At 36.8% G+C, this 22,419-nt stretch overlaps 1 protein-coding gene across 1 annotated transcript in view; it reads right to left on the bottom strand.

The window, feature by feature from the left end:
- Positions 1 to 22,419, bottom strand: part of EPHA6 (EPH receptor A6) — a 955,281-nt gene that overhangs the window by 932,214 nt on the left and 648 nt on the right. The gene's annotated exons all lie outside the window — the stretch shown is intronic.

The raw sequence follows: 22,419 nt of genomic DNA, 5'->3' as shown, positions 1-22,419 counted from the left end.
ACTTGGTGTCTTCCCTGACCCAGCCCTGAAGCTTGACAGCACCTAACAAAGGTGTGTCTGCACAACCATGTTGGCTTGGCTCCTGGAACGTTGGGAGCAAGTTTGAGCTGCATTGATTAAAAAAAAAAAAAAAAAAAAAAGTAAAGATTCAAAAACACCTTTTGGTACTCAAATGGCACTATAAAATGCAGATTACAGCATCTGATTTTGTCTTCTGTGTTGATTTTGAGGTAGAGCGCAAATAGGTTCATAAGAAAAGCAGAAAAAAACAAGGGGAAAGGAAGAGGATTCTACCGTCCACAGCACTGAACGTTGCTTTTTGGTTTTTTGTTTTGTTATTTTTCCTTCTTTTCTTCAAGCCAGTATATGCCATTTAAACCACTTTATGGCCTAAGGTAATGAGCTAATTCTTCCTCTATTGAGAGCAAGCAGCAGTGCCGTTCGTATGAGTCACAAACGTGTAATCCACTCACATGGAGCACACTGAGCGGAGAGAATGGTGTGTGTCATTATATAAAGACCTTGGCATTAGGACGCTATCTGGCTGAAGGTCTTATTTATTCTGCAATTTAGAGAACGTAGACAATCAGGCCTTGACAATGAATGTGCATGGCTTCATTTTCATCTGTAACGACCAAAGGACTGGTCAACAGGAAGTGCATTGATGGGTCCTGCGGCGCAGCAGGTCTGGAGTCTCATGGTGTGGCAGGTCTGCGTGAGTCTGCGTGGCACGGGCCAGGGCCGGGGGACCTGAGGTCACACCCCCCACCCCAGGACGTGAGGCTGTGTCCCCCGCTCGGTGGGGCTTGATGGGGTGGGGCCAGACAGGTTTTGATGTTGCCCAATGAGGGTGACAAAGGGCAAACAGCAATATTAAAATATTTCCTCTAATTAATTTCCTTTTAATGTGCACAAATTTCATGCACCGGGACACCAGTATTCTAATAACTAGGCATGGTACTGGATGGCTGCAGGATTTTTTTGGATGATCACGTATGTAATGTCTGGTCACTGGAATGTACAAATGCATTTTTAGAAAAAGACTGCTTACACAGTGCTTAACATAGTTTAAAAGTATTAGGATAAATTTGTCAATAAACAGATGATAGAGAAGCAGAAGCATAAAGAGCCTTATAGCTTCAAAAATTATATATAAAAAAGAATGTAAGAGTAAATATGATAATATTACTTAAAGTCATGAGTATTAACTTATAATAAAGTACAGTTGTACAGCCCAGGAAAGAAATTCTTCTTTATAAAGCTTTTTTCCAAATAATTCTATTATTTTAAAACATATTTTCATTACTTATAAGGGAATAGATTATATTTTTAAAATATCAAGATATTAAATTTATTATCTTTGCATCATATATAATAAAATCCTAATATGCTAAGTGTCCAGTTGTCTGGTCAGTCATTCAACCAATAAAAGTGTAATATGCTAATGATATGCTAAGGCCACTCAACTGCTCACTATGACATGCACTGACCATCAAGGGGCAGACGGTCAACTGGTCAACCAGTCTCTATGACGTGCACTGACCACCAGGGGGCAGCCGACCAGTCACTATGACGTGCACTGACCACCGGGGCAGATGCTCCAACCGGTAGGTTAGCTTGCTGCTGGAGTCTGGCCAATTGGGACTTAGAGAGGTGGGCCAGACACACCCTAGAGCCCTCCCACAGTCCCTCCCTGGCTGGTCAACCTCCCACGTCCATCCCCGACCCTGAAAGTGCACCAGTGGGGTCCCTCAGCCTGGCCTGTGCCCTCTCGCAATCTGTGCTGAGTGACCACCCCCAAGTGCACGATTTTCATGCACCGGGCCTCTAGTTTTTAATAATCTAGCTGGTGCTTGAAATTCTCTTTACATTTAGAAAAGACACTGATCTAACAAGCTTAAGACATGCTTTCATTTTCCTTTGTGGTTACTAATTTGTCCTCTTAGCTTTGTCAAGTAATTTAACATCCCTATAAATTCCATTAGTACAGTCAGGGCAGTAATTTATGCATCTTACCTATCTTAGAGATGTGGCATAGGAAAGATAAAGCAGTAGAATTAGACTCATATACACAAGTGAAAAGCATTTTTTCCTTAATTTTTTCCTAGTGTGTCAATCCTCCATCAACTGGAGACACATTTTTATATATGCACTAATGGGAGAGACTGCTGAGAATAAAACATGGTCAAAGTTTTCCTCTTTAAGCACGAAGATGCTATCCATTTAGTTTGAACTTAAATTAGAACTGATTTTCCTAATACCTACAGACTCAAACAGTTCTATTTGAAATACTTAATGCAATATGACCTGAAATATAGCAGAAAAGATAAAATTGTACTCACACTTGAACTTTATAGTTCTTTTAATCATAGCACTGAAATGAAATGCACACTAGTAAAAAAAAAACAACAAAAAAACAACTACTGAATTTATAGAGCAAATAGCATAGTGTTTCAGATTCTGTGTGTGTGTGCCTGTGTATGTGAGTGCATATAGACATGTAGTAAGTATTAGGTCAGAGGGGAAGTACCTATGAAAAGGTATTAAAAGATATAGGAATACCCAAGTAAGCTATTATTTTTAATTTTTTACAAAATTCAATAATGCATGCTTTATAAATAGTATTTCAAATATATTCCGTTTCCTGTGTATTGCAGTCATAAGTATTTCATACAGAACTTCAATCATCCTATATAATTAAGAGGGAGGGAATATGCAAATTGACTGTCACTCCACCACAAAGATGGTGGTGCCCGCAGCGGAGGCGGGGGTTTCTGTAACACAAGATGGCTGCGCCCATAGTGGAGGCCGAATTCCCATAATGAGCCTTAATGAGGAAACAGCAGGGACCTGAGACTGAGGCCCCCACCCACCCCTGTGGGGCTTGACAGGCAACCTCAGGCTGCACCTCCCACCTTGGCGCCAGTCTGGGGGATCTCAGGGCCCCCACCCGGCAGAGCTTGATGGGGTACCTCAGGCCATGCCACCCACCCTGGTGCCAGACTGGGGGACCTCAGGCTGTACCCCCTGTCCTGGCACCAGGCATGGGGACCTCAGGCCTCACCCTCCACCCAGAAGGGCTTAAGAGGGGACCTTAGGCTGCTCCTCTCACCCCAGAGGATCTCAGGCCGAGCCCCCTGCACAACGGGGTTTGATGAGGGACCTAAAGGCTGCTGCCCTCACCCTAGGGAACCTCAGGCCATGCCCCCCCACCCAGCAGGGCTTGTCGGGGGACCTGAGGCTGCAACCTCCCTGCCCAGCAGGCCTTGCCAGGGGAACTCAAGGTGTACCCCCCACCTGGCAAGGCTTGACAGGTGACCTCAGGCCATGCCCTCCACCTGGCGGGGCTAGACACAGGACCTCAGGCTGCATCCCCCACCTGGTGGGGCTTGATGGGGGACCTCAAGGTGCATCCCCTGCCCCAACCTAAGCCAGGGGACCTGAAGCTGCACCCCCCAACCAGCGGGGCTTGACAAGGGTGGGACCGGCCAGGTCTGGATCTTACCCAAAGTGAGGGGGGCTGGCCAGGTCTGGGTGCGATTTTGAGGTGCACATGGGTGGGCGGGGACTTGCCTCTGGGTCCTGTGGTGTGCCCCAGACTCTGACAGGAAGAAGTCTTTCATATACATTTTCATAAAATGTATTTTCATATACATTTTACCAATTTTCTTTCATTTCTGACACTTCTATTATAAAGGGCAAATAGCATATTAAAATATTTTCTCTAACTAATCCCCTTTTAATGTGCACAAATTTCATGCACCAGGCCACTAGTTAAATCAGAATGTTGTTAAGAAAAAGGGAACAAGAAGCAGATAAGCAGATACTACCTCTATTTCCCCATGAGTTTGGAAGATAGCTCTTATACTACAACTAGAGGCCTGATGCACAAAATTCATGTAAGAGTAGGCCTTCCTTCCCCTAGTTGCCAGCACTGGCTTCCCTCTGGCATGTGGAACCCAGGCATCCCTCTTGCCACTGGCAGGCACCCAGGACCCAGGCTTCCCTTGCAGCCCTGGCTTCATCTGGAAGGCCATCCAGAAGGATGTCTAGAAGGATGCCTGGTCTAGTTAGCATATTACACTTTTATTATTATAGACTAGAGGCCCAGTGCATGACATTCATGCTCTAAAGGGAGGGGTCCCTCAGCCTGGCCTGCATCCTCTCACAGTCCAGGACTCCTCAGGGAATGTCCACCTGCCAGCTTAGGCCCACTCCTGGGAGTAGGACATCCGCTGAGGGGTCCTTAGCGCTGCTGTGGAAGTGGGAGAGTCTTTCACCACTGCTACTGCGCTCGCCAGCTGTGAGCCAAGCTTCTGGCTAAGTGGCACTCCCCCTGTGGTAGTGCACTGACCACCAGGGGGCAACTCCTACATTAAGCATCTTCCCCCTGGTGGTCAGTGCGTGTCATAGTGACCAGTTGTTCCACCATTCAGTCAATTTGCATATTAGCCTTTTACTGTATAGGATGTACTGATTACTCACTTTTCAGAAGAAGAATGCACATTAATTGCTGAATACCAAATGGTTAAAAATTATCAGTAGTTTCCTATAACAGGAGGGCAAGCAAATGACAAATCCTCTTTTCCTCTGAGTACCTCTAAAGAACACAGACTCTTAATTCAGCTATTTTAGTACCATTTTATTGGGAAGGGAGCATCATACAGTGCTTGAAAGCAGATTACTAACAGGAAATAAACTTCTTGGACTATAAAGAGATGATTGTATTTAATTGTATTACTTCCTTTCTGAGGATTAGGCATTGTCCCAAAATACTAACTTTGTTGTCTGAAATAGTAAGGGATTTAGCAAAGTTTCTTCAAAAAGAAACCAAAGATTCTGCACTGAAAAATGGAAAAATTCTAGTTCTTCATTTATTCTGTAAAATAATTTCATCTCCATTAATAATGGCGGATTTTGTAATCAAAGAAAACATGATAATTTCAAGAGAAACATCAAAAGTGCTGTATTCAAAGTAATGTCCATAGCTAGCTACACATTTCTCCCATATTTCAGGTAATTTGTGGACACTGTCCCAATAGAACTTTTCTTGTTTTGAGGCAAACCATTCAGAGACCCAATTTTCCACTTCTTCGTATGTTCTGAAGTGCTGCTTAGAAAGTGCAAGTGCCATCGATCGGAACAAGTGGTAATCTGAAGGAGCAAGGTCTGGTGAATATGGCATGTGGGTTAATACTTCCCAGACAAGATCTTTTAATGTGTGTTTAACTGCTTTTGAAGTGTGTGATGGTGCATCACCATGAAGCAAAATTACTTTGCCCTGTCTTCTGGCACATTCTGGTCGTTTCATGATCAAAGCGTGATTCAAATTGATTATTTGTTGTTGGTAGCGATTGGTATTAACGGTTTCACCTGGTTTTAGAAGCTCATAATACATCACACCTTCCTGATCGCACCAAATGCAGAGCATTGTCTTCTTTCCTAAGCGATTTGGTCTGGAAGTAGATGTTGATGGTTGACCTGGATCAACCCATGATTTTGTGCATTTGGGATTCTCAAAATAAATCCACTTTTCATCACCAGTCACAATTCGATGCAAAAAAGACTTTCTTTTGTGCCATTGAAGCAACATTTTACTGATGACTTTTCAGTTTTCCATTTGTCTTTCGTTCAGTTGATGTGGCACCCATTTTCCTTCCTTAAAAACTTTTCCCATTGCTTGTAAACGATTGGAAATTGTTTGCTGAGCAACGTTTAATATTTCTGCAAGTTGTTTTTGAGTTTGACACATATCTTCATTCAATAATGCTTGTAACTGTTGGTCTTCAAACTTTTTTGGTTGACATGGACATTCTTTGTCTTTCAAATCAAAATCATCACTTTTAAAGCATTTAAACCAACGTTCACAAGTATCTTAAGATGAAGCATATTCACCATAAGCTTCCCAAAGTATTCAGCAGCATTTTTCTTCAAAATAAAGTAATGAATTATAACTTCCCACAAATGCTCTTTTTTTGGCACAAAATTCAACATTTTTAAGTATAAAAATATCTATGATGTTAACACCTTCAGCAAATTTGACATATGAAGTTTTGAAGCTTGTTGTCAATACAACAAAATAGCATACATATCAAAACACATATATATCAGCATATGTGTAACTCCATCTATTGAAAAAAATTCACATTATTAACCAGTACACCTAGTAATTGCTTTTTAGAATATTTTATATCTTCAAAAAAATTTTGTTGTCATAGTGTCCTTTGATGCATTTTATATTAATCTAAAGCCATAACATATCTAGAAAATAGTTAAATAGGGTGTGGAAAGATTCCCTACACATAAAAAAACAAACAAACAAACAAAAAAAACCACCTAAGAACATAAGCTGGGAAAAAGATCAAGAGACATTTTTAAGTGTTGAGAAATGATAGCTGAAGAAGGAATCTTCCTTTTTCTCAACTAGAGATTTAGCCTTACTTCTTACTCAAATTCTTAACCCCCTTTCAACTACTTTCTAGCTTTTTCTACGCAAGAAGTTTTTCAGAACCAGACAATATGATAAGGTTGTGTATGTGTACAGGATTCAATATACAGTCACACCTGCAGTAAAGCTACATGTACCTCTTTTGTGTGGGCTCCTTTCCAAATAGTAAACATTCCTATGCTTGAGCCTTAGCCCCTTCTCTTCCACCCATACCTAGAGAGGTATCAGTAAGTACCACCAATAAATATAATATTGTTTACATAATTTAGTTAAGTGATTGGGATGATATAACTTTAAATTGGAAGATAAGAAACCCCACTTCAGAATAAGTTCTATTCATTGGAATTCCACAACTGACCTCTGGCAGGGAGTTTATTTCGGTGCTAGAGGCCCAATGCATGAAATTCGTGTAAGGGGCTCGGCCCTCGCAGCCGCAGCTGCCTCACAGCCCCGCCCCCTGCCCACTGGTCTTTCCTGAAGGTTGTCCCAGAAGGTTGTCCCGGAAGGTCATTCCGCCATCCAATCTAATTAGTATGTTAGCTCTTTATTATATAGGATAATATTAGAGTTACTGGGGACATTTTTATTTCCTGACTACCTATTCATCAATGTATGCATGAGTTTTCAGAAGTAAATCTTAAGAGGGAGGAAAAATGATGAGTGTAAAAATTTGGAGGCTGAAGTTAATCATGATATCCAAATAGTAATAAACATATTAAAAGACAACTTGGGAAAATATTTGAACTTAACATGACATATGTCTGCAGTATATAAAGAACTGAGTTATAAAAAAAAGCAAAAATCATAATCTTTCCAATTTAAGAATAGCTAAGGGATATAAATTAAAAATACCCAATTCACAAGAAATGTTCCCTACTTTTGCAATGGAATAGAATTAGGGATAAATGTTAATATCAGAATTTGAAAGCAAGTGCACTGAACTGGACACTCTTGGACTTAGACAATAAATGTATCAGTGACAAATATATTAGGGAGATAATTAGCGGGTTTTTTTTCCCCCTTCAGTTTTGTAGGCAGCATATAAGCTTCCTAAATCTGGTGCCACATCAGAAGCAGAACTTCCGACCTAGCTAGAGATGCATTTGCAGAACAGGATCCATATCATAATAAGTGCCATGTGTCTGTGTGGGGTGTATATAAAATCATAAGCTTTTACAATTCAAATATCAAACCTCAGAAAACATAATCTGGCAACAACAGATTCTGACAGCCCAGGCAAATCATCTGCTATGGAAGAAAATACTTAAAATACATATATATAGTCTGGCATAGAATTAAAATAATTTTTATGACATAGCAATAAAGAACCATATTCTAGGTATTACATAATGATTTTAAAAGAAATATATTAATATTCATAATAGGTATTATGTATTTTTTTCATAAATTAGAAATAATGCTTGTATTAGGATATTATAATAAGAATAATAATAACAACAACAAACCTAGATGCAGGTAAGGAGGTAAGCAATCCATTAGGTTTACTGGCAGACATATACTTCTTTCAATTAACCAATCATTTAAAGTACAGTTTATAGAATTATTTGTACTTATTTCAATTATTTTTAAATGCATTTTATACTGGAGAAAGGAAGAGGACCATAAAATAATGGATTTGAAAATAAGAATATCATTATATTTTAGAAACTAAATTGATAGTTTGTAGTGCTTTGTGGCATATTTAACGTACAAATTTAAATGTCAACAGCTAATCATGGATAATCTGCTATTAATTTTCTGTGTTTAAAAACATCAAGTTCTGGCAGCAATTTCTATCTCTCTGAGCTTCTACAAGCACAGTTCGCAAACATAAAATACAAATGATCTATCAAATAGTAATTTAACAATTTTCCCAAGATAAATATTAAAGAATTCCAGCAATTTCAAAGTTATAAAACATGGCTAAGAAAAAATATTTAATAGATTTAGGAAAGAGAATAAAGCAAACAAGAAATTAACATGTTAGAAGATGACAAGGAACCTATAGAAACATTTTTAATTTTTAAGTTAACATATAACGTAAACCACACAGGTAATGCTAATTTTACTTTCAACTAAAGGTAAAAATCAGTAGACAAAACATATAATCCATTAAAATTCAGATCTTATGTTATTATATTTTTTAAAGCAGCCACCATCATTAAAAATTTTTATAAAATGATAAAATTTTTAATAAAAAAGCCAAGATATAACACTCATTTAAAAGTTCTATGTTTAATCTAAGACACTATTCACTTAGTTATTTTTATTTATATACAGAATAAGTTTTAATCTTTCAGTGCGGAATAACTAATTAAAAAGAACTTAAAAATTTAGGTCTTTACAAGAGTCATTCATTTTAATTATCCTATTATTTTCATATATTCATTACGATGTATCCTGACAAATGTGAGACTCATTTACATTTCTCATGTGTAACGTATGCTTCCTATATGTTTATAAAATGTTATATTATTCCCCTCCATTTTATATTTGCTATACTGGTGTTATTTAACTGTCAGATAAATCTCTTCTATTTCATAGCATTGTCCTAAGGTCAAGAGTGGCATAGGGCAAGTAGGCAAAGCTTTTTTCATTTCTAGCAGTCACACAGAATCATGGACGATATATTGAATGAATATTTATTTTCAGTGTTTCATAGATCACTGAGAACAGTACTTTTATCTTTTCATCTCTGTAAACAATATTTCAAAGATGTGAACTTATCTATGAAACAGCTAAATCCATATTGCTTTGATATATAAATGAATGTTTAATTATTCACTGACATATAAATAGCCTCATTAGTTAAATCTACAGCTCTCAGAAATTCCAGACAGTGACCTGTCTTTGTATTGTCTGTACCCAGCCCAGTGAAAAAACATAGTAGATATTAATAGATTTCATTTAAAAATTGGATGAATGTACATTTACTATTTTAGAAGCTTGAGAGTTCTAGGAAAGTTTATGTAAATAAACCATTTATATTAAGAACCAGTGTTTATATCTAATGATAAAAATAAAAAAAATGAAAAACAAAGGTAACTACAGCTACATTGCAATAAAATGAGAACTTTATAATAGAAAGAGGCTAACAAATGTAATCTGATTCCAAAGTTCAGTAACATTTTTAAGAAAAAAAAAAGCCACTTAGCTTTAACAAGTATATTAAATCTTTAGAATACTAAACTTCAAAATAAATTATTAAATCTTAATTCTGATTTACTGGGTAAATGGGCTCCTGAATGATCTAAAACACAATGCATATGTGTGTGTGTGTGTGTGTGTGTGTGTCTATTTCTAGCCATAAAATAGTGAATATTGTAAAGGCCCTTACACATGTATTTTTTTTAAACTACCAAACTGTTATTTTAATAACCAGGGTGAGCTATAGATTTCTAACCTATAAAATGAAGTTATTATACAATAACTCTAAAATAGCAAGTCATACAACATGTACATTTTTCCTTAATATAGTACCATGAAAATAACAGTAAAATTGGAGCACCTTAATTTTTATTTTAAACCATACTAAGAAATATGCTATATCAGTAACAGGCACTTCTGAAATTGTGTGTTTCTTTTTTCTGATTAAAAACTGAGATCTCTTTCTGATTGCTCCCTCATTAAATTGAGCATATAACATAGCCAAGGCAACCGTGAACTTCCCTCTTTAAGTGTTCTAGTATTCTAAAATCTTCCTGGCTATTACTCTCGTGTGTGTGTGTGTGTGTGTGTGTGTGTGTGTGTGCGCGCGCGCTTTTGTTCTCTTTCAGTCATTATACTAATTGTTAACAAGTGGCCCAAAGTACAGGTTTTGATTTTAGAAACTGAAAAAAATCTTACGGTTTTGTTCAATGCGCTCTACTCGTTTGCTCAGCTATTTCTCGTCACACTGAATAGGAACTACTAGTTATTGTCACTGGTATTCACAAGAGAAATATTATCTGAGCAGACTCTACATCCTGAGGGAGAGATGAAGAAAAGTTTCAGTGTTTTCTTTGTAAAAAGTTTGAGCTAATGCCCTAGCTGGTTTGGCTCAGTGGATAGAGCGTCGGCCTGCGGACTGAGGGTCCCAGGTTCGATTCCAGTCAAGGGCATGTACCTGGGTTGCGGGCACATCCCCAGTGGGGTGTGTGCAAGAGGCAGCTGATCGATGTTTCTCTCTCATCGATGTTTCTAACTCTCTATCTCTCTCCCTTCCTCTCTGTAAAAAATCAGTAAAATATATTTTTTTAAAAAAGTTTGAGCTAAAATTCTCATCCGTAACACTCTTAAACCTGCAGAGATTAAGGGATCTAACCAAGAGTACTACTAGACATATATAACAAGAGAGGCTCCTTAACCAAATAGATTCATTTTAAAAACAGTACCATAATTCAGATTTTTATTTCTGTCCTTATTTTTCTTTCATTTTGGTATGTTTATAGCTACCTCATTATATTTAAAACTAAACTTCAGTTGTCTGAGATAAGAATTTTTGAAATAATTTATTTATTGTCCTATACATAGTTTAATTCACTAATTACACATTTAACTTCTTTATCTTTAGTAATCTTACATATCATCTTATAGAAACATAAGAAAACATTCTGCCACTAAAATAAAAATTAAGGTGATATTAAGATATAATTTAACTCAAATTAGGGGGTAATCAATTCAATTAGTATTAATTCTGACTTGGAATACAGACTAATGCAATGCCTATTTATTTTCTGGTACACACAATATTCCACTTTATTAACTTGTGTCAAATATACGTTTTATAATCAATATAGGTAGGCAAATTTCCATACATTTTTTTAAAATAGTGGGTAAGTACTTTTCTTTATCCTGTATATTGTTTGCTCTGTACTATTTAATAACATGTTTTTCCTTGCAATGCTCTTGTATACAAAATATAAGTATCATAATATAGTACAGTCAACCTGAAAGAATAATCACTCTACTGTTATCAGTAAATTAATTAAATGAATAAATTATGTATATAAACATTTACATATAGTACTTATTTTTATCAGTTCCAGATAGCCAGAGATACTTAAAATTACAAGAGCAAAAGAAATAACTGATTAGCAATTTTTACCTCCTAAACATGGAGTTTCTAAGGAGATATTATTTTGTATCTCCTATGATCAAAAAGTAAGCATGAAAACAGACACTCAGACCAATGAAACAGAACTGAGAGCCAGAAATAAAACCATGTGTATATGGGCAAATAATTTTTGACAAAGAAGCCAAAAACATATGGTGGAGAAAAGAAAGTCTCTTCAATAAATGGTGCTGGGAACATTGCAAAGCCACATGCAAAAGAATGAAAGTATAATAAATCAGACAGAAGAAAATATAGGTTCTAAACTTATGGACCTTGGACTTGGAGATTTTATGAATCTGGCCCCAAAGGGAAAGGAAGTAAAGGTAAAAATAAATGAATGGGACTATATCAAACTAAAAAGCTTTGCACAGCAAAAGAAACTGACAACAAAACCAATTGAATGGGAAAAGATATTTGCAAACAACAGCTCCAACAGGGGGTTAATATAAAAAACATAAAGAACTCATGCAACTCAACACCAAACAATCCAATTAAAAAATGGGCAGAGGACCTGAACAGCTACTTCTCCCAAGAAGACATATGTCCGTAACCGGTTTGGCTCAGTGGATAGAACGTCGGCCTGCGGACTCAAGGGTCCCAGGTTCGATTCCAGTCAAGGGCATGTACCTTGGTTGCAGGCACATTCCCAGTAGGGAGTGTGCAGGAGGCAGCTGATCGATGTTTCTCTCTCATCGATGTTTCTAACTATCCCTCTCCCCTCCTCTATAAAAAATCAATAAAATATATTTTTTAAAAAGAAGACATATGAATCGCCAACAGATATATAAAAAGATGTTCAACTTCACTAGCAATTAAGGAAATGCAAATCAAAACTACAATGATATACCACATCACACTTGTTAGAATGGCTATTATCAACAAGACAAGTAATAACACCTGTTGGAAAACTTGTGGCGAAAAAGAAACCCTCTTCAATAAAGGATGCTGGTGGGAACGTAAACTGGTACAGCCACTATGGAAAACAGTATGCAGGTTCCTCAAAAAATTAAGAATAGGATTATCACATGACACAGCAACCCATCTTCCAGGTATCTACACAAAAAAATTTGAAAACATTTATTCACAAAGATATATGTTCAATGAAGCATTATTCAGGGTGACCGGGATATGGAACAACTGAAGCAACCTTTCTTTGATAGATGATTAGATAAAGAAGATGTGATACATATATACAAAAGAATACTACTCAATCATAAGAAAAGATGAAATACTGCCATTTGCAACAAGATGGATGAACCTTGAGAATATCATGCTAAGCAAAATCAGTCAGACAGAAAAATCTAAGTATCATATTATTTTACTCATATGTGGGATATAAAACTGAAAACAACACATGAGCAAACATGAAAAAAGAAACAAAAAAACTAATAGATACAGACAGCAGTATTGTGGTTACCAGAGGGAAGGGGTGTGGGGAGTAGTAAAGTATAAAGGGGTCAAATATATGGTGATGGAAATTGATTTGACTTCTGATGGTGGGCACACAATGCAATATACAGATCATTTATCAGAGAAATGTACACTTTAAACCTAAGTATGTAATTCTTTCAACCAATCTCACCTCAATAAATTTAAAGGGAAAAATAACTCTAGAAAAAAGTAAGCATGACTTTAACATCTAAAGTTATGAAATGATATACGAGAAAAAGCAATGAGTTTTCAATCATATCCACCAAGTACAGGTCATGAAACAGGCCAATGACCAGAGAACGCAACAATATCCTAGGAAAGTAGCTGAATATATCTTTCAGGACATGCACTGAAAATACACACTTTCATCACAATTCTCACTCCAAAGATCAATTAAAATGTACATTTGCCAGTATTTGAAACTGGAAACTTGCACTTTAATTACTGATTTTAATGATTAACACACATTAAATAAACCAGAATAAGCCAGTCTAATGTTCTTTAAACAAAAGCTCACTCCACATGTTAGTCCACAGATTGCCATTACATATGTGAAACATTTATTTTCTACACATGAATGTTTTAAAAATGCATATTTATGCTTTATATTCATGTAATTAAATGGAATGTATAACTGTCTACAAAATTAACATTAGAAAATTAAATCTTACATAAGAGACAAACATGTAAATTGACCATCCCTCCACTATGCTAATCAGCCAATCAGGAGAGTATGCAAATTAACCCAACAAAGATGGCGGTTAATTTGCATACATAGGTGCCCAGTGGCCTGGGTCCCAGGAACATCATCGGCACCCAGGTCATTCCGAGGTAGGCCCCGTGTGGGCCCTGAGCAGCATAGGAAGGGCCTGAGCCAGGGGGCTCCTGGGCAGGGGCAGAGCCAGCCATCAGAGCTGCGGGGGTCCCCTGCCTAGGCCTAAAGCCTCGGTGAGAGGCGTTAGGCCTGGGCGGGGATGGAGCCGGCAATCGGGGGGAGATGGGAGTCCCCTGCCCATGCCTGACGTCTGGGCCAGAAGTGTCAGGCCTGGGCGGGGGGCAGAGCTGGCAATAGGGGTCCCCTGCCCAGGCCTGATGCCCCTAGCCAAGGCGTCAGGCCTGGGCGAGAGGCCGACCTGGTGAATCGAGGGTGATGGGGTCAATGCCTCTGGCCGAGGCGTCAGGCCTGGGCGGGGGGCGGAACCGGTGATCGGAGGGGTTTGGGGGTCCCCTGCCCAGGCCTGACGCCTGGGCCAGGGGCATCGGGCCTGGGCAAGGGGGCGGAGACGGTGATCGGAGGGAGATGGGGGTCCCCTGCCCAGGCCTGACGCCTTGGCCAGAGGCATCAGGCCTGGGCGGGGGGCAGAGCCGGTGATCAGAGGGTGATGGTGGTTGATGCCTCTGGCTGAGGCATCAGGCCTAGGTGAGGGGCAGAGCCGGTGATCGGTGTGAACTACAGAGGAAACACCTTTCTGACTGCTCATTGGCTAAGCTCCCTGTATGCCACCGGTAATATTCTTAGTAACTTGGGTAATAAGAATCCAAAAAGGTGATCTAGGGTTTTTCACCACACTCCTGGCAAAAAAATGAAGGTCCGCTGCTGGAGGGCTAAGAAATATCATACCCTGCCCTAGCCGGTTTGGCTCAGTGGATAATGCCTCGGCCTGCAGATGGCAAGGTCTGAGTTCAATTCTGACCAAGGGCATGTACCTAGGATGCAGGCTCCTCCCTGGCCGGGGCCCAGGTCAGGGCTCGTGCAGGAGGCAACCAATCAAAGTGTTCCTCTCACTTTGATGTTTCTCTCTGTCTTTCCCTTTCTCTTCCATATTCTCTAAAAATCAATGGAAACATATCCTCAGGTGAGAATAAAAAAAATAATAAAGAAATGTCATATCCTATGAAAGACACATCTTGAAAATGCCTAAAGAAAGTTGTCATTTTTTCATGATGAAGGGACTGGAGTCTGTGTTGATGAAAAAACCTTGGTGGCTGCAGTGACTGGCAGTGGCTGCAGCCATGGGGTGATGGGGCTGGTTCCTTCCCCTGATTAGCCCCGTCACCTCCCACAAAGGGAGGCCAGACTGCGGCTTAGGCCCGCTCCCCAAGGGGAGCAGGGAGTGGGTCTAAGCTGTCACTAGGAGATCCCCTGAGGGCTCCCAGTATGTGAGAGGGTGCAGGCCAGGCTGAGGGACCCCACCCCCCAGTGCACGAATTTTGTGCACCGGGCCCCTAGTTTTAAAAATAAAACATAAAAAGATTGACAGTTTCTTTACTCCTTTCTCCCACATAATCTAACTTATTATACAATTGTTCATCTTATAAAAAGTCAAGTAATTAAAAAGTAAACATCAGTCACTCAAAGATATATAACATCAACAGAGCAGGCTGGGTTTCTAAAGAACAAAGATTATGTGATAATCATCACTACAGCTTAAGAACCTAGCGAACACAAGGAAGATGCTTAATATGTGATTATTAGAGGCCTGATGCATGAAATTCATGCACTGCGTGGGGGGAGTCCCTCAGCCTGGCCTGTGCCTTCTTGTAGTGCAGGACCTCTCAGGGTATGTCCTCCTGCCGGCATGGGGCCTAAGGCAGCAGACAGACATCCCTCTTGCAGTCCGGGACCCCTCACTCCTTACTGCCCGCCTGCAGCGGAGGTGGGAGAGGCTCCCACCACCACCGCTGTGCTTGCCAGCCATGAGCCTGGCTTCTGGGAGAGCGATGCTCCCCCTGTGGGAGCACACTGACAACCAGGGGAAAGCTCCTGCATTGAACATTTGCCCCCTGGTGGTCAGTGTGCATCATAGCAACCAGTTGTTCTGCAGTTAGGTCAATTTGCATATTAGGGTTTTCTTATATAGGATTGAGGGACTTATTTTAATTCTGAGATAAAACATAATGAAATGACATATATTACTTTCAAATAAATGATACATAAATACTTCATATTATAAGGGTTGATCACCAGTACTGTTATATATTATCATATTTAACAAATGTGTTAAGTTTTTCTCATTGATTCTGGAAGGAGCTTGGAAACCCTTCACTGGATCATGTATTTTGGGAAGGAAAGTTCTCCTTGAACCCTTACATATAGTTAGTACACTTTCTATCAAATATTAGGCCTTCAATAAATACTGTTAAAAGAATGAATGGTTTCATTCAGTTTTAGAATATTTATTATTGAAAACTAAAACTGTATATAAAAAATCATAATGTTAGCAAAGGAAATAACTATAAAAGTAGTATTTTCCAGAATTTTCTAAGCACTAAACTGTAAGATTTTTTTCTATGCTTGAATATAGATTTAAGAATATTTGAAATGTTTAAATGAAGCATCTCCACAGTATGAATTTTCTAAATACACACTAAGTATATATGACTGTTAAGTTAGGACTTTATGCTTCTATATATTTAATAATTGTATTCCTATATTACTATTACAGGCGACCCAAAGTAATAGATAATTAACTGGTTAGGGAAATTTTTAAAATTATATGTAATTTACTGTTATTTAGTGGAAAACCTAATGATTTCTTCCGTTTTCCTTGTTACCAAAACTATAATATATCCCATAATCTCATTTCTGGGTCTCTTACATGCTTTCTGAACCTTTATTTGTTTCTCTTCATTGAAACAAATGCAGAGAGAAAAGATTAATGGAAACTATCTAAAAACACACCTACTTTATATATAGTATTACCTAGATTTGTTTTTAATAACACTAATCTGACCATAATAAAGATGAATAAAACTGGTGCATGAGGCAAATTTCCAAATATTGCTCTTAGTTAGCAAAAAATTAGACTCTGTTGGATTATATTGCTTTGTGAAAATGTACCCACCCACCTGTATCATTATCCATTTTGAAAAAACTCTAACATATATGGAAAGTTATCAAGTCAGAAATGCATTAAAAATTGCATTTTTAATCTAATGAGTGTACATTATGTACAACAGTTTGAAATAGCAAAACCGTACTATGAAGATTATATTTTAAGTCACAGTCTGAGCTGAATAAAGTGGAAAATGGAAAACTCATCCCATCCTTCCTATGCCCTATCTATTACCAATAATCATATAGTAAGGTAATTTTTATGGGGAACAATGGTAACTTTATTTTTGGCCTCATAAGAAAAAATGACTTACATGTTGAATATCTACATTTGTTTCTTTGTAAGGATAATACGGTTTCATAAATTACACCTCCAAAATATATTTTAAAGCCATCTTCTCTACATCTCCACTAATCAAGGCCAAGCCACTATAACCTCACTCCTGGACAATCTCAACAGACTCCTAATTCTACTCTTGCCATCTTCCAATCTCTTTGCTTACCAACCATAATGCTCTTAAAATGAAAATTGCTTAAAATATCTCAAAAGTCTCTCTTTTTACCTAGAATAATATTAAAACACAACTCCATACCATGGTTTCTTTCCTTATCTGTGGGATCTGGTTAACTACCTTTCACAACTGATATGTTTCTCTCTTCCTTCCTCAGAGAGCTCCAGTCACACTGGACTGGAGTCCTTCAAATGTATCAAGCTCAATTCCCTTCAAGGTCACTATCCAGGCAGTTCCCTCTAAATGGATGGAATACACTTCTTCCCACTTTGTACAATTAGCTCTTTCTCTTCCTAAGAATGTGGCTTAAATGTCACTGCTTCAGGTCTTTCCAACCATCATATTTAAAATGTAAGTTTTCTCCTGTTATTCTCTACTTCAAAGCCATTGTTGTTTCCTCCATAGAGTATCTAAGAACTTTTTTCATTTTATTTTACCTAACTTTTATTTATCAGTATTCCTTACTAGAAATAAATACCATGAGTTCATGGGCAATGTTTGCCTTACTTATCCTTTTTCCTCCATCATCCAGTTATTAAATTCTAGAAAACAATACTGAATAAAATAAGGCAAATGTAGAAGTAATATATAATTCCCCTTTTTAAAGAAATAATGTTGGTTTAATGAAATTGCAATTTGATCAGAATCCTGACATAATCATATGTTGCATACTTTAAATAATATAATTTTTATTAAAGAATACTGTAGATTAGTATAAACATCTCTGTAAACTAACAATGCACACTGTATAAACTCAGTCCATTTTGATCACTTAACTATATGTATTGATCTCCACTGTATTTATACTCTCAAAAAATGTTGAGACAAGAACACAATGAAAAACGTCTATTACTATAGGGGTTTGGTTGATGTACACTGTGAAACAGTATCTATTCTTGGGACAAATGGAGTATACAGTTAGTAGTACTCACTGTGTGAAGAGAGAAAGAGAAAGAATAAGAGCATGATTGAGATAATGATTCCTGTGTTAGGGAAAGAGGATTGGTAGAAGGAAATACAAGAAATTTATGATTCCTTTTGTGCTTAAGTAGTTTATACTTGCAATGATTATTGAAGAAATAAACATTTCTAGTCTAATATTTTTCTTAATGTTTAACTTTTTAACATGTAACACAAAATTCTTTATAGATGAAGTTTGAAAACATAAAAACAGTAAAATATGTAATTTAAACATTAATTTTGTTTTGTTCTATTAGATATACATTTTTCCTCCTAGGAAAATCCAAATAAATATGTTCTACTGAGGTTACTTCGAGCTTGAAGAAGAGATCCGTAATGGACATTGTATAATTTTTTTTTGCAAGAAAAAGATTTTAGATTTAGTCTTATCCCCAACCCAGAGGAAACAACACTTAGATGATCAATGAATATTAATGACATTTTCTCTTTCTACTTCAAATAGTAATCATAACAACTAATTACACAATTAATTATTTCAATTTGTAAACGTATAACAAAATTACATTCCAAGTTGTTTTTAACCACACGAAGGCATGTGATTAAAATCTCCTGTACCTTTACAGCTATGAAGTTTATTCCTGTAAGTGAATTTTATAAGTGAAATTCTTTTAGAAATATTCTTTGTAAATCATGTAGTTTTCCTTACTTAACAAATTTTTAATGTTTTCAGTAAAGGTCACTCTTGAACTTTCTAAAAAAATTTCAACTCCTTCCTTTCTATTACTATAAGAACAATATTTAGTTTTATAATTTGTGAACAATACTTACGGCAGTTAACTAATTTTAGGCTACAAATTTTTATCAAGCAGGCATTTTTCTGCTTAGGCATGTTCACCTGTATTTATATACAACTTAGTGAATTTTACACTCAATTCATCCAAAGTAATAAATTCAATGAAACTAACAAATCAGACTACTGTTTTGCTTGTTTCATTTGGCACTTAATTCCCAGAAGGAAAAATGATAAATTCACACAATCTTGGTAGTAAAAGAAGCTCACTAGATTCTTATATCCAAATCATATTTTGATTTAATGAATTACTTGAGTATCTGATTGATGATGAGCCACACCCTGAGAGATGCATCAACTCTTTCAGGCTATACAGTACTATTTGCTAAGGTAGAGTAATCTTTGAATAAATGGACCCCTGGTGGCTACTAAGCACTTTAGTTGATATACATGGTTACTTATGTATGAAACAAAACTGTATTTTATATTCACCTAAGCGTTAGTACAGAGATAAAAGTTTATATAGAGAAGACAAAATGTGTTATTTTAAAATAAAATTGCCAACACCTAATAAACACCAAGGTCTCAAATACAGGGAAAATTATTAGAGTAAGAGAAATATGAACACAAATCATGTTTTCACTTACTAAACAGATGAGCGATCTAGGAAGCAACTCTACTTTCTGATCAATTCAAGGAGGTTGGGTAACAGGAAGACAGAGTCAAATTGATTTATTTCGTCTTTATAGTGCACAGCGTCACAGCCAGTTAAAAGACAAGAGAAAAGATTGCTTCCTATAGTCAAGTTACTCTTAGCACCATGTTAAGCACCATGTTAAAAATGAGGTAGTTCACTTTTTTGTCATTATCATTATTTTACCCAGTCTAAGTATGGAAAACTAGGAGGAGGGGAAGAAGGTGAATCCTTTCATTTTAATCATGAAGAATTTTATATAATTTGGTAAAAATAGATAATATTTTTAAAAAACTTACTTCGTTAACATCCTTAAGTAAAAGGCCAAGTAACATAAAAATAAAATTCTACCCTTCATAAAGTAACAAATTTTAAAAATAAAACATGAATTCCATTAGCTCTTAAAATGAAAAGTTACTAGGAAAATGAACACATTTTCTTGAAATTAACTATTAATCATATTACTGATAGTTATTAGGTATATTACATATCTAATTTATATTTCACATTAATCTTTATATATTTTATACATATTATGATTCTGCAATACCCCATGTTTTCAAGGTTCAAAAATTGGAAAGTTGTACTTTGATTCATGTTATCTATGAAACTACAAATTAAAAAAATATGCCCAAAATGTCCACAAGAATAAAATTTTGAAGTTTGAAATTTTATTAACTATTAGTGTGATGATTCAGTATTTGAAAGTTATTTAAAGGTATTATAAGGCATAATTTCTAATCACTGTGACTTAGGTTGTAAAAAGCATTTTATAAGTAACCATTTATGTCTAATGAAAAAATCTAAGCAAACTTTCTCCTGAGTCTTCTTTTGAAGATTCTAAATTTTACCCAACTTGGCCTTAAGCTACTATTTTACCCAAATGTAACCTTATGCATAGCCTGTTTTTAGCACATGAACAGAAATTCAAATTAAGAGTTTCACTAAACTATCTTTAATGATCCTATTTAATAGATAGGTAAACTGAGTAATATTCATTCACTATCATTAAGTTAAGCTAATTGATAAAAAAAACACCCATACGTTATACATATTTGGTAAATATTGTAGGTAAAATGTCTTTTAAAAGTATATGAAAGTCATCAAAATAGATATAAAAATATTACTGCAAGAGGTTAACAAGTAACTCTTCTATGCCCTTAACATGAATATCTGAAAGATTATACTTTAATACTGGACATATTTTGGTAGAATGGCACATTAGTCATTTGTAGATTCAGAATGTGTTTTACTAGTATTTTGTATCCTTGAGGCTTAGGGTGGTCACTGATGTCTCTTAGGCACTTAATGAATAAACACATGTTGACTGAGGGAAACTACTGCATGGAAATAACTTTTAAATACTTCTAATAAACTTGACTCTCAAAGTATGTATCTCTTTTAGTAGCCCTAGATACTAACATAGGGTATAATACTTAAAAATTATTTTTCTCTCCTTAAAATGTAAAAAGACTAAGTAAATAATTGTTATTTTTAACAATCTATTTTCACACAGGTTGATTCAGTTAACTACCCCTTTGATATTTAATGCCAATACCTGTTAAAAACAATTGAGGGATATATGTGAAGAATAGGAGAATATGGAACTATAGGGGGCACTTAGGTGATACATCTTCAAAGACATGATAGTGGTGTATGATTTCCAAATTTACACAGGCACTTGCGATTGCAATCTGGCAGGTAAAAAAACAAACACACATTGCAAAAATAGAAATGTTAAGGAAAACATGCCAAAAATACAAATTGTATAAATGAAAGCAATTGAATATTGATTCTGAATATTCCTAAATAAAAGTAAATGGTCATATATGTTTATGGCAAAAAGAAAGCTGTGTTATTTTACTTGCCTTCTCTCTTAACCTTCTCACCCTCACAAAAATGTGCACACTCTATGTCATCTGAGCTCCATTTTTATATCTGCAGATTATTCCAAGGCCTTATATGTTAAATAATAACTATAACTGAAATTTTATAACTGAAGTCTTTAGACAAGTGTGACATAACAGGTGACATATTGGTGGTCATCACATTGCCAATGAGAGCATCCAGCCAGGTACATGCTGGAAAACTTTTACGGTTGTTCACTGCTTAGTCTAAGAGGGTTTAGATTATGCAGGTGATATTTTTATAGATCTTTAAAAATCATAGCAGATCCAAGATACGTCTCATAAGAATAGTTTGAACAGAAGAAAAGAAAAAATAAAAAATTCTAATGACCTCTCATTCTGTAAACCTGACTTTCACGCTTCACACACTATTCACACCTTTATTTTACCACTTTACCTACTAAAACAGTCTTCTTCCAAAAAAAAAATTTACCAGAGACTGGATTTCGGAAATAGGATATTCACAACTTGGATATTCACACTTAACGCTTCTCTCCCTCTACCCGCTTTGCGCACAAGAAAAAAGAAACCACAAACACACTGACCCAGGAATGGTTTCAAACAAGTCCACTACGCTCGGTCTGGATGGGACAGGGGGCCGGATGCGGAGAGGCGAGGGCAGCAGAGGGACCCGGGCAAAGGCAAGTATCTGGACCCAGGGCAGAGCGAAAGCAATCTGCTTTCCTGAAGGCATGTGAGACCCTACACTTGACCAGCTCGGGGCGGCCGGCCACCAAGACCAGAAGTCTCCATTAAGCGCGTGCCAGGAAGGCTGGCCTCCTGTGG

The sequence above is a fragment of the Myotis myotis genome, unplaced genomic scaffold, assembly GCF_014108235.1.
Source record: "Myotis myotis isolate mMyoMyo1 unplaced genomic scaffold, mMyoMyo1.p scaffold_m19_p_2, whole genome shotgun sequence".
Lineage (NCBI taxonomy): Eukaryota > Metazoa > Chordata > Mammalia > Chiroptera > Vespertilionidae > Myotis > Myotis myotis.
The sequence above is the reverse complement of the archived record's forward strand: the minus strand, read 5'-3'. Positions and strand labels throughout refer to the sequence as shown.